At 44.7% G+C, this 14,475-nt stretch overlaps 1 long non-coding RNA gene across 3 annotated transcripts in view; it reads right to left on the reverse strand.

Moving 5' to 3' along the window:
• Positions 1–14,475, reverse strand: part of LOC142418505 (uncharacterized) — a 51,072-nt gene that overhangs the window by 2,869 nt on the left and 33,728 nt on the right. For 2 of the 3 annotated variants that reach the window (XR_012778310.1, XR_012778311.1), the window contains one exon: positions 12,743–13,862. This is a non-coding gene — a long non-coding RNA (uncharacterized LOC142418505). Of the gene's footprint in view, positions 1–12,742; positions 13,863–14,475 lie in introns of those variants that run through there. The other variant, XR_012778312.1, reaches the window with a different exon arrangement.

Consider the following 14,475-nt stretch of genomic DNA (forward strand, 5'->3'; position numbering starts at 1 on the left):
TATCCTCCTTATACAAACATCACTGAAATCCTCTGATGCTGTTTGTTCGTTGACATCATTTCCGTAGGGGCCACTCCCTCAAGTCCTTGTTTAATTTTCAAATTTGCCCTGGAACCAAATTATTCAATTATGCTCTGGCCACATGAGATCCTGCAAAGGCAGCTTAAGCGCAGAATTTCCAAACTCTAACGTGGTAAGACACAAGGTGTCCTCTTTAGTGCGTCAGCTACCCATCCCAGCTCTCCATAGGTAATCAGAAGGAGGATGATGACTCTGCAGCTTAGCTAATGGAGCTCTTAAGGATCTCAGTTATCTTACTGACAAACTAAGAGGTGTCAAGTATTGCTTCATATGTCACTTTGCCATAAATACGATACCCTAAGTAATCACAAGCCAGCATTATATAGCTGACGGCTATAAAAAGCTGGAGCTCTGGCCAATGTCTTGGAAGACACCCTTCTTTTGCTGCTGTTTTCCCTCCACAGTTTGGACACAAGAACTGAGAAGGCAGGATAGTCCTGACTCCCCCCACCTGCAGCATCATAAATAGCACAGACTCTGTGTAACATGGGCCCAGGGAAAGTCATCTGGGTATGCATGACACTATCTTCTCAGCTGGCCAGGCAGTTTCTTTTGGCTCATTTCCAGGGAAAATCGCATGTAGAAAAGGAAAAGGCAAAATCTAGTGCTGAAATGATTATCCGATCAATGGCTGTACTTGCTAGTCAGATGAGGTTTAAACACAACGGCCTCCACTCTTCTTTTCCTTTCTCTGCTGTAAATCAAAACCAACTTTCTTGAAACCTTGAAGTGTATGCTGCAAAAATCCATTCTGTCAGAGTGGGAAATCACATCTACTCTTTCCCCAAATTAATGGCCATGTGCCTCCCTTCGCCCTCCATGGCAATAAGCTGATTTGATAGACATCTTCTAACCTGTGTCACCCTCCCTTCGTGTTCTTCACATAGTGAGATTTCTTCTACTTCTTCTCCATGCTGTGCTGCTCTCTAATATGATGGCAAGGCAAAGTGTGGAACTGGGTGAGAAAAAATACCGAGGCTGTTTTCATTAACATGGAGAAAAGATTCAGAATAGCCTTGTTTCTTGGAAGGTTTGAGAGAAAAAAAAATATAGTAGAGCAGCATCAATAGCACTTATTCTCTTGTTTTAAATTAGATCTGATCCATCCATCGAGACCAGCTGAGCTAAGAACTTCAAGCAGCCATAGGGCTATAGTCCATAGACTCTTTTTGCTGCCATCCTTGTCACTGAGTTAAAGGGCCCATTTTCCTGAGGGAGACACAGAGGAAGTTCCCCTAGGAGGCACAGAAGTTTTCCTCTTCTTGCCAAAGGAGGAAATAGTCATGAGCAGCATTTGCAGGGCTGATACTGCGACACTAGCACGCAACAGTTTTGTTTTTCCCACCTGTGTTGCATGATGCCTCTCATGACTTGAGAGCTCGGATACAGCCCTGCCCATTCCTAAGGAGCTCACCTGCCGTGGCTGGCTTGTACTTTAAGGTGTGGGCAGAGTTAGGCTGCAACTGTCCCCTCCCGCCCAGGAAGACATACCCCAGACCCCAGGCCTAGCCGCGCTCTGCCCTCTTTGCTGAGGCTGCTGGCCTCTGTGGTGAGTGATTTTTCATCAACCATGAGAGGCTTGGAATGGCACAGATCCTACTAGTGTAGGCAATCAGAGGCTTTTGTTAATTACTCTTACATATTCCCTTGGAAAAGCTGCAGCATGCCGGCAAGGTACCTATTGGATTCCCAGGCTAGCCAGAGGCTAGCCAGAGCACGCAAGCCCAGGAACCTGACCAGCATCTTTAAAATGAGTAAATTCACTCCAGCCTCTGCATACCAATTAGAAGCTACTTACTAGTAAAGTAATAACTTACTAGAAATAAGACTGGTAGCAGCCCTCTCGTTGGATGAATCAGCTGTCATCCAGGCACCAAAATAAGCAAGCAGATCTTCGTAAGCACTCTTTGCAAATCGGCAATGAGTTCTTTTGCAGATATGACCCTGATTTAATCACCTAAATGGGATGAGACTCCTTTGGGAAGCCTGGTTTGTCAAAGAAGCCAGTAATCACTGATCACCACCAGCTTGGACTGGTTTGGGCAATTGACCAAAATTAAGATATATGCACACCTGATCCATTCTGTGTCTGTCTGTCTCTCCTTATCACTATCATTTCACAACTAGCACAGAATATGCACCAGGACAAGATCCTTATGCACTTATTAGGACATAACACTTCATCATTGTCAGGCAGATAACCAAAAGCCCAATGCTGAGGATACAGTGCACTTTTAAAAGGGCATAAACAATTTAACACAAATGAAAACTAAATCTGGCCTGTCTTAATGAAGACCTTATAAATACACTGATGAATTACAATGAAGTATATGGGGGGGAGGAAGATATCATTCTAATACAGACTTTTTCGTCAGTGCTGTTTTTCCACTTCAAACAAATGGGGCGGCAGGGGGGGGGGAATATGCCAGGTTACAAATGAGAAGGTGAATCAAAATTCTTAGCTGTAAGTCACTCTTTCAAAATCAAGAAATATCTTCTTTGATGCTAGTGCAAAGAACATTGTTGAGCATCCTTGGAGATGCACGTAAAAACATATCAGGGAGTAAAGGCTACTCACTGTCCCTCCAAATTTGTGCATTTTAAATACAGACGTACATATTTACACATAGATAACCCTCTGTGTGTGTGCATGTAGCTCCTGAGGTATGAGAGATAGTGCTTCCCACAGGAAGGAGCGGTACCATCTATCAGCCTATCCATAGTTTCCTGCCCCTACATGAGTTTTTGCAAGACGGGGGTCACTGCCCTACACAAGCAAGATGCCAAGACACTAACTGTTGAGGCCATTTCTTTTTCCTCTCATGCCGCAAAGACAATGGAAGATCGTCCACTTTGGTAACAGGCATCAACACAATCAAGCAACACAATCACTGCAGGGGGGTGTATCGAGGCCTTCTGGAAAGTTAAAATGGGTCTGTATGAAAGAAACCAGGAGAGAGCGGTCCTAGGGAATGCCAGCTCCATTTCTCAAGCGCTGAGCTCAGCTCAGTTGCACATCACCAGTGCCTCATCTCCATGCAGTGCTTTGTCACTCCATCCAGCAAAGCCATATAGTTTACAAGGAACAGTTTTGCTAGACTCTGCCCTCCAAATCTTGGTTCTTCCTTCGTACAAACCAGATGGCAATGGTTTTACATTTTGATCTACATTTGCTCACACCAACAAGCCTTTTCTGCTAGAATCTCTGCAGTCAACCCTCTGTTGCAGCAGAAACAAAAACTCCCTTAACAGACGTGAAACCCTCAGGTTTTAATGACCAAATAATCTACTCCTGTTTCAAACAGCTCTAGGTGGTGTTTTCAAATGGGAAAAACATTTTCGTATGGCAAAGCTTTGCAGAGAGCTATTGTATGCAGAGGTAGGAACCTCCCAGTGCCAGATCAAAAATTAGGTAGTTTACATGCAAGGTCTCCCTGGAGCAAAGCAAGTGCAGATAAAAAGTGAGAAAGGATAACATTAAAGTTTAAGTTTATTGCATAACACTAAATATGCATTTCCAGACTTTGACCAAGTTTGGTGTTAGGAGGAATGGGTCTTTCTTACAAAATTTACCAAATACTCACTTTTATTTCAATTTAACTTGCCAGCTGATCCAAAGCTTGATTCAAATGCAATATTGCTGTGCTTGCTAAAGAAGCTTATGTTAAGGATTTTTTGTTGTACTCCTCATGACCTATGTCTTGTCTTCCCACATACGTCTATTGCTGCATCTTGACCTATGTGCAGCTGCAAACATTACGTGCCAAAGATATCATGTGTCCTTTTACAGTGGAGCTAAGTAAGGAAGAGCTCAAACCGTGAAATAAAGTTCCCTTTTCATTGCAGCTCTCTTCAATTTGACATGACTGATTTTTGTCTCTTTAGTTTCCATTTGTTCCTCTTACCTGGTCATAGAAAACAAAAATACAGTATCATCACATTTGATAAGAACATGTGAAAGGAGACTTTACCAGAATTAGCACGTTGGCCATAGAAACACACAATCCTCGGGTATAACTTTTTAATGGAGCAGACCCACTGGTGTAGTAGTTCTGGGGAAATAACCAATTTTTTAGCTATTGGTGAGAAAGAGAGAGAAAGAGAGAAAGTGAGAAAAGGAGAGAGAGAGAGTTCTTTTCCAGTGGGAAATATGAAACTAATTATTTTTCCCTTAAGACCATGCACAGACAATAACAACGTTTCATGAGGAGTATTTTCAAATAAATATATATTGTGAATCAAAAAAAAACCCACTCAAACCAACTCTGAAGCCTGAATCTCACAAACAAGTTTTGCCTTAGAGATTTCAGTCCAGAAACAAATCCAGGATTTAAAATGGTCAGAAAACAGTGCTAATTCTGTCAGTTCCGAACAAAATTTCTTTTGCTTGTACCAACATCATTGAGTTTGCTTGTTTAGGATGCCTCCTAGATAGCAAACGGTGTGCTTTATGAAACTTCAATTTCTACCAGATGTACAAGTTAGCCCACTTTAAACCCTGGAATTAGCTACAGTCAGCAGGAGCCACCTGCATATCAAAGGAACTAATATGGTCCTTAGCAACTGAGAAAAGGAAAGAGGAACCTTTCTAATGAAAGGGAGAGAAGAGACCAACATCCCTCTCATCCCTCATTAATGAGCAAAATGAACAAGCTTCTTTTAGAAAGGATAGATTTCATCAAATGAATGAACTGAAAAAAAAAAAAATCTAAGGAAGACTAGGAAGCTACATGGGCTATATTTCAAGCTGAGAAATATAAAGACAACTACCACCACCACCTAATTCAGTCCTCTCTCATTTTTGAGAATATGGTGTAATGTACTTGTTTTTCAGAAATTAAAAAAAACAGCAAATTTGTATGTGATGGCATTGTTGATAGGCATCTGAAGCATTACTGAAGGAAGCACCAGGCAGGACCCAAAATGTCCTATAATGAATAATGGTAGAATCTAATTTTATCTTTACAAACTTACAGGTGAAGTAGACGGGATAAACTTCTTTAAAGAAGCCCAGCAAGCAGATAGCCTGGACTTACTCACACACTGCACCTCTCAGGGTGGCTAGTTCAAATTAAATCATTAGCTGAGAAGGAATAATCCTGGTAGGTTCAGAAAACTGGTTTTAAATTTGGCCTGCTAGCAAAATTCTGAATGTATTTACTCTGGATTCCATTTCTCAACCCATATTAAAGCTCCATAGCATAATCAATTATGGGCTTATTGCAAAGTACAATAGGATTCAATCTCCAGGAATGCCTCAGGGTATGTCTTAGAAGGACGATAAAACTAACAGTAATGGGTCTACAGCTTCTAAGGCTAATTTCCACAGTTACAAATTTTATAAATAAATAGAAGGAATGTCAACTCTCAGTCGCTCAGCTTGAGGTCTCTCATGCTGATAACTCCTCTCTTCTCAGTTACTCTTCCGTTTCTCAGATATATTCCTTTTTCTGTTCCGAAGCCCCTGGGACTTGTTCAAAGCACTTCCATTCCTACCTTTTACATCACTAAATGGAGCAAAGAACTAAGGCAACCAGGAATATGGAGCAAATACAGGAGCAGATAGTGCCCTCTCTAGTGTTGAAGTTGCATCTCAAGGAACAATCATACTGCCTGCAACTGTGATTTCATGAGATCTCAAACTAAGCAGCATGAGGCAGGCGCCAGATGGAGGAGAGGCTGCCTTGGAAAATTCAAGGGCTACGGGAAGTGACATTGGTTGCTTTGCAGTAGTTTCTCTTCAGCAAGCTAGATGACACAAGAAAAAAGACTCCCAAACTCAGTGGCTGTCTGCTGGAGTTCACGAGATTATTTATTTCATATCACGTGAAGGAAAAACATGAGAAGCGTTCTGCCATTGTGGTTGCTGTTTCACCCTGGAGACTGCCGAGGTCCACTACCAAGTCTCACTAGACTCAGTTAAACTATGCTGTGTCCCACCAGCAGCTGAATTTCAGCAGAGAAGGTGTTTGCCCAGCAGTCTGTGCAGCACTCTGTGCAGAAGGGCACGGAGAAGGGGGCCAGAAACTCTGCTGGGGACAGGGGTCCTTGCTCAGCAACAGTGGTGCCATACCACGGGGCACGGTCCCCAGCACCCACTGGAGCAGCTGCCCCTGGCACATCAGCGGTGCCAACCAAGACCAAGCTCCTGAGGAAGATGCAGCTCTGCAGGCCTGGGGCTGCAGGGGTGCCTGGGGCCTCCCACTGAAAGCTGGGGCAAGGGTGATGGTCTCGTTGCTTGCAGAAGGTGTGCACTAGTGGAAGATCTGTGTTGCCAGTAGAGAAGCTGCAGGAGAAGCTACTGTGCAGTTTCGGAGTTGACAAAAGGAGAGTGACTGGATCTTCTCTGAGACCCCGCAGGTAAAATAGCCTAAACCCACAACTGTACCAAAGGAGGTACAGGCTGAGTATGTTCTTAGCAGGCCGGTGAGAGTGAAGGCTGGAAGCTGGTGACTTCTAGCACCAGGAGGAAGACAGCTGCTCCACCCACAGACCTGCACGTTCAGAACAGAGTCAGTGCACTGGTAGCAGATGAGAGGCTGGAGGTTGTGTTCAATGAAGCATCTGAGACGGCTGAACCTGAGATACCCAGGAGCACCAGGAAGAAGCTATGAGTGATAGCACTGGGTGACTCCCTGCTCTGGGGAAGAGAGGTCCCCACCTGCCAACCATCATCTTTTTTTTGCTGTTTGCTCAGGCCTTGGATACAGGGTGTTGTGGAGACGCTGTCAAGGCTTTTCAGACCCTCCGATTATTACACCTGCTGCTCTTCAGTGTGAGCACCAGCATATGGCCAGGGGAGACCTGGAACATATTAAGCTTGGTTTTCTCTTCAATCCTGCCAGCGAGGGGGAAGGGCTTGAGGAGGAATGGATAGATTCTGGGTGTCAACCTCTGCTTATGCAGCTAATGTCAACAGTAGAGATTCAGCTTTTATGATCATGGGGACCTTTTTTGAGGAACAGGGACCAGTAGGAAGAGATGGGATCCACCTGATCAAGTGGGGCAAAGCATCTTTGTCAACAGGCTGGCCAACCTGGTGAAGAGAGCATTATACTAGGACTGGCACGGGAAAGAGATGATGACCTGCAATCAAGTGAGGAAGTGGTGGAACGGGACGGCAAGCAAGGATTGCAGGGTAATGTGGGCAAGAGAGACTTTGTGATCAAAAACAGGGCTGAAAGGTGCCCATCCCAAGTGTATGCACACAAATAAGGAAGCGCCTACAAGACAGCATGATGGGGGAAGCTCTCACACTTTTTCTGGGAAATCAGCACAACGGAGTGCCTCTCTAAGTGCCTGCACACTAACACATACAGCATAGGAAAAAACCAGGAGGTATCAGAGGTTTGTGTGCAGTTGTAGGGCTACAGTCTCAGTGGGATCACAGAGATGTGGTGGGATAGCTCACATGACTGGAGTGCTGCAGGGGTTTTAGGAAGAACAGGCCAGGACAGCGAGGAGCAGTAGTTGCCCTTTATATAAGGCAGCAACAGGAATGCACAGTGTGGAGCAGTGGGAATGTGGAGAAACAACCCCATGCACCAGTACAGGCTGGAAGTTGATCAGCAGAGAGCAACTTTGCTTAAAAAAGCCTTCGGGTCCTGGAGGACAAGCTGAACACAATGTGCCCTTCCAGCAAAGGTGGCCAACAACGTCCTGGGCTGCATTAGGCAGAATGTCTCCATCAGGTTGATGGAGGTGATCTTTTCCTTTTACTCAGCCCTGTTGAGACACATCTAGAGTGCTGGGTCCAGTGCTGGGCTCTCCAGTACATGAGAGACACAGATGTACTGGAGCAAGTCCAGCAAAGGGCCATGAACATGACTAAGGGACAGGAGCATCTCTCGTACAAGAAAAGGCTGAGGCAGCCAGGACTGTTCAGCCTGGAGAAGAGAAGGCTCAGGGGGGATCTTATCAATATGTATAAGTATCTGATGGGAGGTGTAAAGAAGATGGAGCCACGCTCTTCTCAGTGGTGCCTAGTGAGAAGGCGAGACAACAGACACAAACTGAAATACAGGAAACTCCATTTAAACATAAGAAAAAAGCATTTTTACTGTAAGGGTGGTTGAACACTGCAGCAGGCTGTCCAGAGAGTTTGTGGAGTCTCCATCCCTGGAGATATTCCAAAGCTGACTAGACATGCTTTGAGCAACCTGCTGTAGGTGACCCTGCTTTGACTAGGGGGCTGGGACCAGACAATCTCCAGAGGTACCTTCCTGCTTCAACCATTCTGTGATTCTGCCTTTCTTCTCCCTCCATCCCCTTCTGTATCCCTTTCAAAAATACTGTCTCACAGTTTCCCACACCAGTGCAGCTCTTCTCAGAGTTGCCAACACACAAAAAGGTGTATGGCACTGCTACTTGATGGTGCAGTTAAAATCCCAGCAACTTTTTGTCTGTTAACATTTCCAGTGTCCTTATCCTGGATGGGATTGCACTGGAAGCAATGAGACTAGAGACAGCAGAGGAAAATATAACTCCTTACTTCAGAATCATCCATTAAAATGTAATCTGTTGTATGTTATTACGATCTTTGACAACAAATGTTGGCCTTAAAGGATAAGATTAAAAACCATGGGGAAATAACATGCAGTTGGCCAATAAAAGCATACCAATATCCACACAGTCTTCAAGATATAATATGATCTAATAAACAGAAGATCAACCTGCAATATGAATATGAGCCAGCAGTGTGCCCAGGTGGCCAAGAAGGCCAACAGCATCCTGGCTTGTATCAGAAATAGCGTGGCCAGCAGGACTAGGGAAGTGATCGTCCCCCTGTACTCAGCACTGGTGAGGCCGCACCTCGAATACTGTGTTCAGTTTTGGGCCCCTCACTACAAGAGAGACATGGAGGTGCTGGAGCGTGTCCAGAGAAGGGCAACGCAGCTGGTGAAGGGTCTGGAGCAGAAGCCTTATGAGGAGCGGCTGAGGGAACTGGGGTTGTTTAGCCTGGAGAAAAGGAGGCTGAGGGGAGACCTTATCGCTCTCTACAACTGCCTGAAAGGAGGTTGTAGAGAGGTGGGGGTCGGTCTCTTCTCCCAGGTAACAAGTGATAGGATGAGAGGAAAAGGCCTCAAGTTGCGCCAGGGGAGGTTTAGACTGGATATGAGGAAATTTTACTTCACTGAAAGGGTTGTCAGGCATTGGAACAGGCTGCCCAGGGAAGTGGTGGAGTCGCCATCCCTGGAGGTATTTAAAAGACGTTTGGATGAGGTGCTTAGGGATGTGGTGTTGTAGTGGTGGACTTGGCAGTGTTAGGTTTATGGTTGGACTTGATGATCTTAAAGGTCTTTTCCAACCTATACAATTCTGTGATTCTGTGATTCTGTGAATCCGAGACTGTCCAAATCCTCGCCTCTGCTGCTCCCTTGGTTGTCTAACCTCACGCAAGTCACTCGACCTTTCTTTCCATAATATTACTTATGCACACAGTCCTACTTGCTCCTACACCTAGCTGTGAAATGGGGTTTAAAACAACTAACTACCCACACTTCTTATTTGATGCCAGAATTAATTAGTTCCTTTGTGTATGAAGAATTCTAATGCTGCTATTGCCATCAGAGTATTCCTTCTAGACAGTAACTGCATTTTGCAAGAATACTAATACTGTTTCTATGCAGTTACACAATGGATGTCTCATCACCTACAAAGAGCATCATGCTTCACATTGGACATTTACATAGGAGAAGAGGGAACCTTGTGAGGGACACTCCGAAACTCTCCCTCACCAAGAAGCCCTCAGTGAAAGCCATATCTGCTGCCAAATTCTTAAGGGAATTTCATCCAGGTTTATAGTCATTCACATGTTTCTCTCCCTGACCAAGTTCAGCAAAACCTATGCCTCCGCACTTTGAGACGTCCGTACTTTAAAACACTATGTACATCTTCCACCTGTTGGTACACAATAGTTGTGCATGGCAAAATAGAAAACTGCCTGTTCATTACTGACAGCCTGTTTAAGCCAGGTTTTCAAAAAGAAAGGAAGATCATTTTTGGTTTCCCTTTTTTTAGAGATGAAAATTGTCAGAGAGCATTCTAGCTGTTTCATAGCTTACAAATGTGGTATCATGTTACAAACGATTGTGGGGTTGCAAGTCACAGTTAGCACCAAGGCTGATGCATGAGTATTGTATGTGGGTTTTCAGCCTATTAGCCTACTGCATGGCCTTTTTGGCTTTATTTTTAGCAGAATCCCACAGACTGGGAATTGCTCAGATGGATAAAGAGTCATACCTGCCCCCCTATACAAGCAAGCTCAGCTCCCTGCTAGTTCTGGTAGGCCAACAACTGCAGGAAAAGCACCCATTTGCTTTTTCCTTGGTGTAATCCCCCCCTGAAATGCCAATGGGAAAATTTTGCATGGAAGGATGCAGAGTGAAGCCAGTTTTCTTCATATCATTAAGGCTGTTCCCAGTTCTAGACTCTGGAGTTCCACCTATGCTGCAGAAAGACTGTCATTTTTCCAGGAGCTCAGTGTTACCAGGGTAATTCACTTTCAAAGGCTGCAACTGCCCTGCCAGGCTGGCAGGACTGTGAGGTGCAAAGACTGAATCACCAAACTGGCCAGGAATGCAGGCAGGATCGGTTATATATACATGTATGGGGCCACTATGAGAGTGAGATGCAACACAGGACAACATGGTGGTCTCTTGGGTGTTTAATATGTCTATCATGTGGAGTGTTGTAGAACTGAACAATATAGACCTTTTAATTAGAGGTGGAGACAGATACCTCATGCATCCATGCCAGAAATATCCAACTTGCCTGCTTTAAATAGCTTTTCATCCATGGTCGAGCTCTTTAAACTTTCTCCTTTTATTAAAACAGCTCAACTGAGACCATTTTAATGTGCCCCCATCTAGTTATTTTATTGGAAAATATTAAAAGTGTGGACCAGGTGAAATTAAATGCTTTGAAAGTGGAAATCAAGCAGTACTTTCAGTTTTTAAAAGCAGCTTCCTCTCCTTGTGCTGATGCACTTAATATTATCCTCTTATTTAAGAGGTATTGTTTGAGCTAAAATTGTGAATAACACCATAATGGGCATGAACAAAGGAAATGATAAGTAAGAAAAATATAGCTCATTAGAGAGAGTGTGATTAAAAGGATAAATGGACTTCCAAAGGCTTGGGACATTTTTCTGTGGTTATTAACCAATCCTCTTAGCATTCCTTCCACAATATGCCAAGGGTAGATGGGAATAAAGGCAGGAGAAGCCAAAGATAGCATGTCCTCCCCCAGCTGCTGAGACCAGCAGGTCACCTCCGGGGAAAGACTGAAAGGGATACACAGAACGGACCCCTTCTTTCTCGAGCACAGAAGTTGTGTCTCTCTTGTGGAAAAGACCAAGCTGTTACTTCATAGAACTGAACATGCCACTTTCCAGGCTGGCATGTCCTAGCTGAAGGCTTAGCTCGGATGGTCAAGCCTGGAGCGTGAGTCAAGAGGCAGCTGATGTCCCCACAACCATGTGGGCAGGTTAAAGTCCATAACCAGAAGGACAGCCGTGCCCACATGCCTTTTGCCAAGCCAGCTGGGCAGCCAGCCTTCAAAGTACTTCTAATTTCAGGTGAGAAAGGCTAAGAGAAGAGGGGGTTTTAGGACAGTATTTGGCAAGAATCTAACTCCTCAAATGCATACATTGAAAGGTTTTTCATCCATGATTAAAATATCTCCTGGTTCCCACTGGAGCACTGCTTGTGTTTTAGGTCGCATCCGACACTAAGGTCATTTACAGAGGACAGGAACAAGGCCTTGGATACCATCATCATAGACACAGGGATGTCACCGTGGTGGTATCAACAGTGCTGGTCCCAGCCCTGTGGCAGGCTGTGCACAAGCCCAGGATGGGAATCCAACCGCACTCCTTCTCGCCAGTGAAGGCTGGCCCTGACCGGGCTGCCCCTTCTGTCATGAGCAAGCACTGGAAGAGTTGTCCGGACATTCAAACAGTTCTACCCCAAACAGGCATTCTCCTTGGCATGACTTTGAAGTAACTTGCATATCAATCAATGTCTGCCACCCCTGATGCAGAACATCCCTTTCTTTGGAACTAGAGGTGTGATATGGTGGTGGCAGTGGGATCCCAGCACATTTTTATGGTTCACATTATCTGAAGGCTGAGAAACATTCCTCCAGGGAAAAGCACAGCTCAAGAGGTGGCAAAGAGCAGTCCCTGGAGCTGCAGGAGGAGAGAGGGGGACTACAGGGTACAGAGGCAGTGAGGAAAAAGGTCATATTCTGGTGTAATCAGGCTGTAAAGGCTGACTGTTAAAACATGCCTATCCCATCTACCCTGGCAGAACACCAGTGTAAAGCTGCACCAGTTCAGCTGGGAGGGAGGTGAGGACTTCCTTTGAGGCAGCATGACAAAGACATGACACCAAAGCTGGCCTTTGGTGAACCTGATGTCAGACGCAGCAAATCCATTTTATACAGGTCCCACTGAAAGGACAGCTGCGTATGTTCATATCACAGCGCTCTCACAAAAAAAAGGAAAGGAGAGCTGTGGGAACAGTACTTCTCCCAAATTTTGGGTTGTTGCGCTTTTTATTTTAATGAACAAAGCGATAAAGACATAGTAATACAAATAAAAAATGTAAAATATGACTTTGATTTGACCTAAAAAAGATATGGGATATGGACAATAAATAAAATATTTCTGAAACTAAGGAATAAATCTAGCTCTGGGAATTCTCAGGGAGGGGAAAAAAGCATTCATAAAAATTCACTCCTCTCTGAGCTGCAGCCCTGAACCTCCCATGCACTAGATGGGAGACACTGATAAATCTAGGAGGCCATACGTGCCAACCAGCTCATATGTTTTCAGTGAGCAATGACAGGGAGCCAAATTGCTTTATTCCGATTAGTGAAGGTCCTCTGACTGCAAAATACACTGTGCGAAAAAAATATTGAGTTTTAGTTCGCTGACACATCAATTTAAGAGAATTATTGCTCTCACATAGAGGCCAAAGCATGTATCTCCCTTCATGTATGTGCAGTAAAAACTAATTGTCAACTTTTATGTAGGGGCGAAAGGGGAGGGAGGGATGGAAACGGTACCTCTCCAACCTGCGGCAGCATGTTCCGACTCTCATGGGTTACCTCACACTGCAAACAACAGCAAACTACCGGCACTTTGTTTTATTCGTAAGGACAAAATAAGCTCTCCGTAAACAGCATAAGCATGACTCGCATTTTTTTAGCTGTCTTCTCTAAAGAAGTTTCTAGAAAGCTGTTTCATCCAGCTTCTTAGCCATAAAGTCTCCCAGATGGCAAAAGAGACCACTAATGAAATCCACGACTAGACCGTCTCCTGCTGCGGCTTAAATCTTGCTTGCTTTACTCACAGAAGTAATTCGGGGAGGCGAGGGGGGGGTTGCCAAGGTGCTTGTGATATGTGGTCATTTCAGTGCCTTGTCCAGACGGGTTTTAAGCCCTGTCATGTGCTGGAGCTGATTCAATTATGCTATTTCCTGATTTGCCACGATGCTCCCCTCGCTCAGAGGAAGGGGTGCGGCGAGCCCTACGCACGCTAATACCACGCAGACAATAGGCATGCAAAATTGATGTTCATGCAATATCTTTAAGTCCCCAGAGATTTGTATTTTAGCTATTGTACGAAACGCTTTGCTTTCATTGCCTCTCTCCTTCACCTTTGTTTCCCAGCTCACCGTCTCATCTTCCGCCTTGGCTGGGGCTCCTGACTGCTGCGGGTTTCTTCATTGCATATTCAGGAGATCTACCGGTGCAAAGCAACTCATTTTCACCACCTGAAATTCACACCATGAAGGCAGAAATAATCAAATATTTTGAAAAAAACTGGTGAAGCGAAACACTGCACAGTAATTATTGTGATAGTTATAGGATAATAACTAATTATTAATTATGCTTTCCAGCAATTCCTGCCTAGTATTTTGTTGAAATCTTCAGCTTGGCATTAAAATTTGTATTAATTCTCCCAATGCAGCATTTTACAATCAAAATATATAGCACGCTCCCATTTTTGCTGGAATGTTTTTCTCTGCGATAAAATAGGAACTGGCCTTGCCTAGGATGAGAAAAGAAGAATCTGCACATCTTACTGCTCTGGCACTACCTGCGCCAAAACCAGAAAAAGAGAGAGAGCGCAAAAATGGGGTTTTCTAATCCCAGCTTCCTCCTACCCCCAGCCATTTCACCACTTCTCCATTTTCTCACAAGAGACTGCCTTTGATTTGCTTTCAAAATGAGGGCCTAGCTGACAGACAACTGTAAGAACAAAGGGGCCCAAACAGGAGAGGGGCTTTGGGGAGGTGCTGGGCACGGGGGCGGAGAGGGGGCGGCCAGGACTCTGCAGGGGAGACGGAGGGTTGAGGAGGCTGAGGGAAGGGCAGCCTTGTGCAC

This window comes from Mycteria americana, chromosome 1 (assembly GCF_035582795.1).
Source record: "Mycteria americana isolate JAX WOST 10 ecotype Jacksonville Zoo and Gardens chromosome 1, USCA_MyAme_1.0, whole genome shotgun sequence".
Taxonomy (NCBI): Eukaryota; Metazoa; Chordata; class Aves; order Ciconiiformes; family Ciconiidae; genus Mycteria; species Mycteria americana.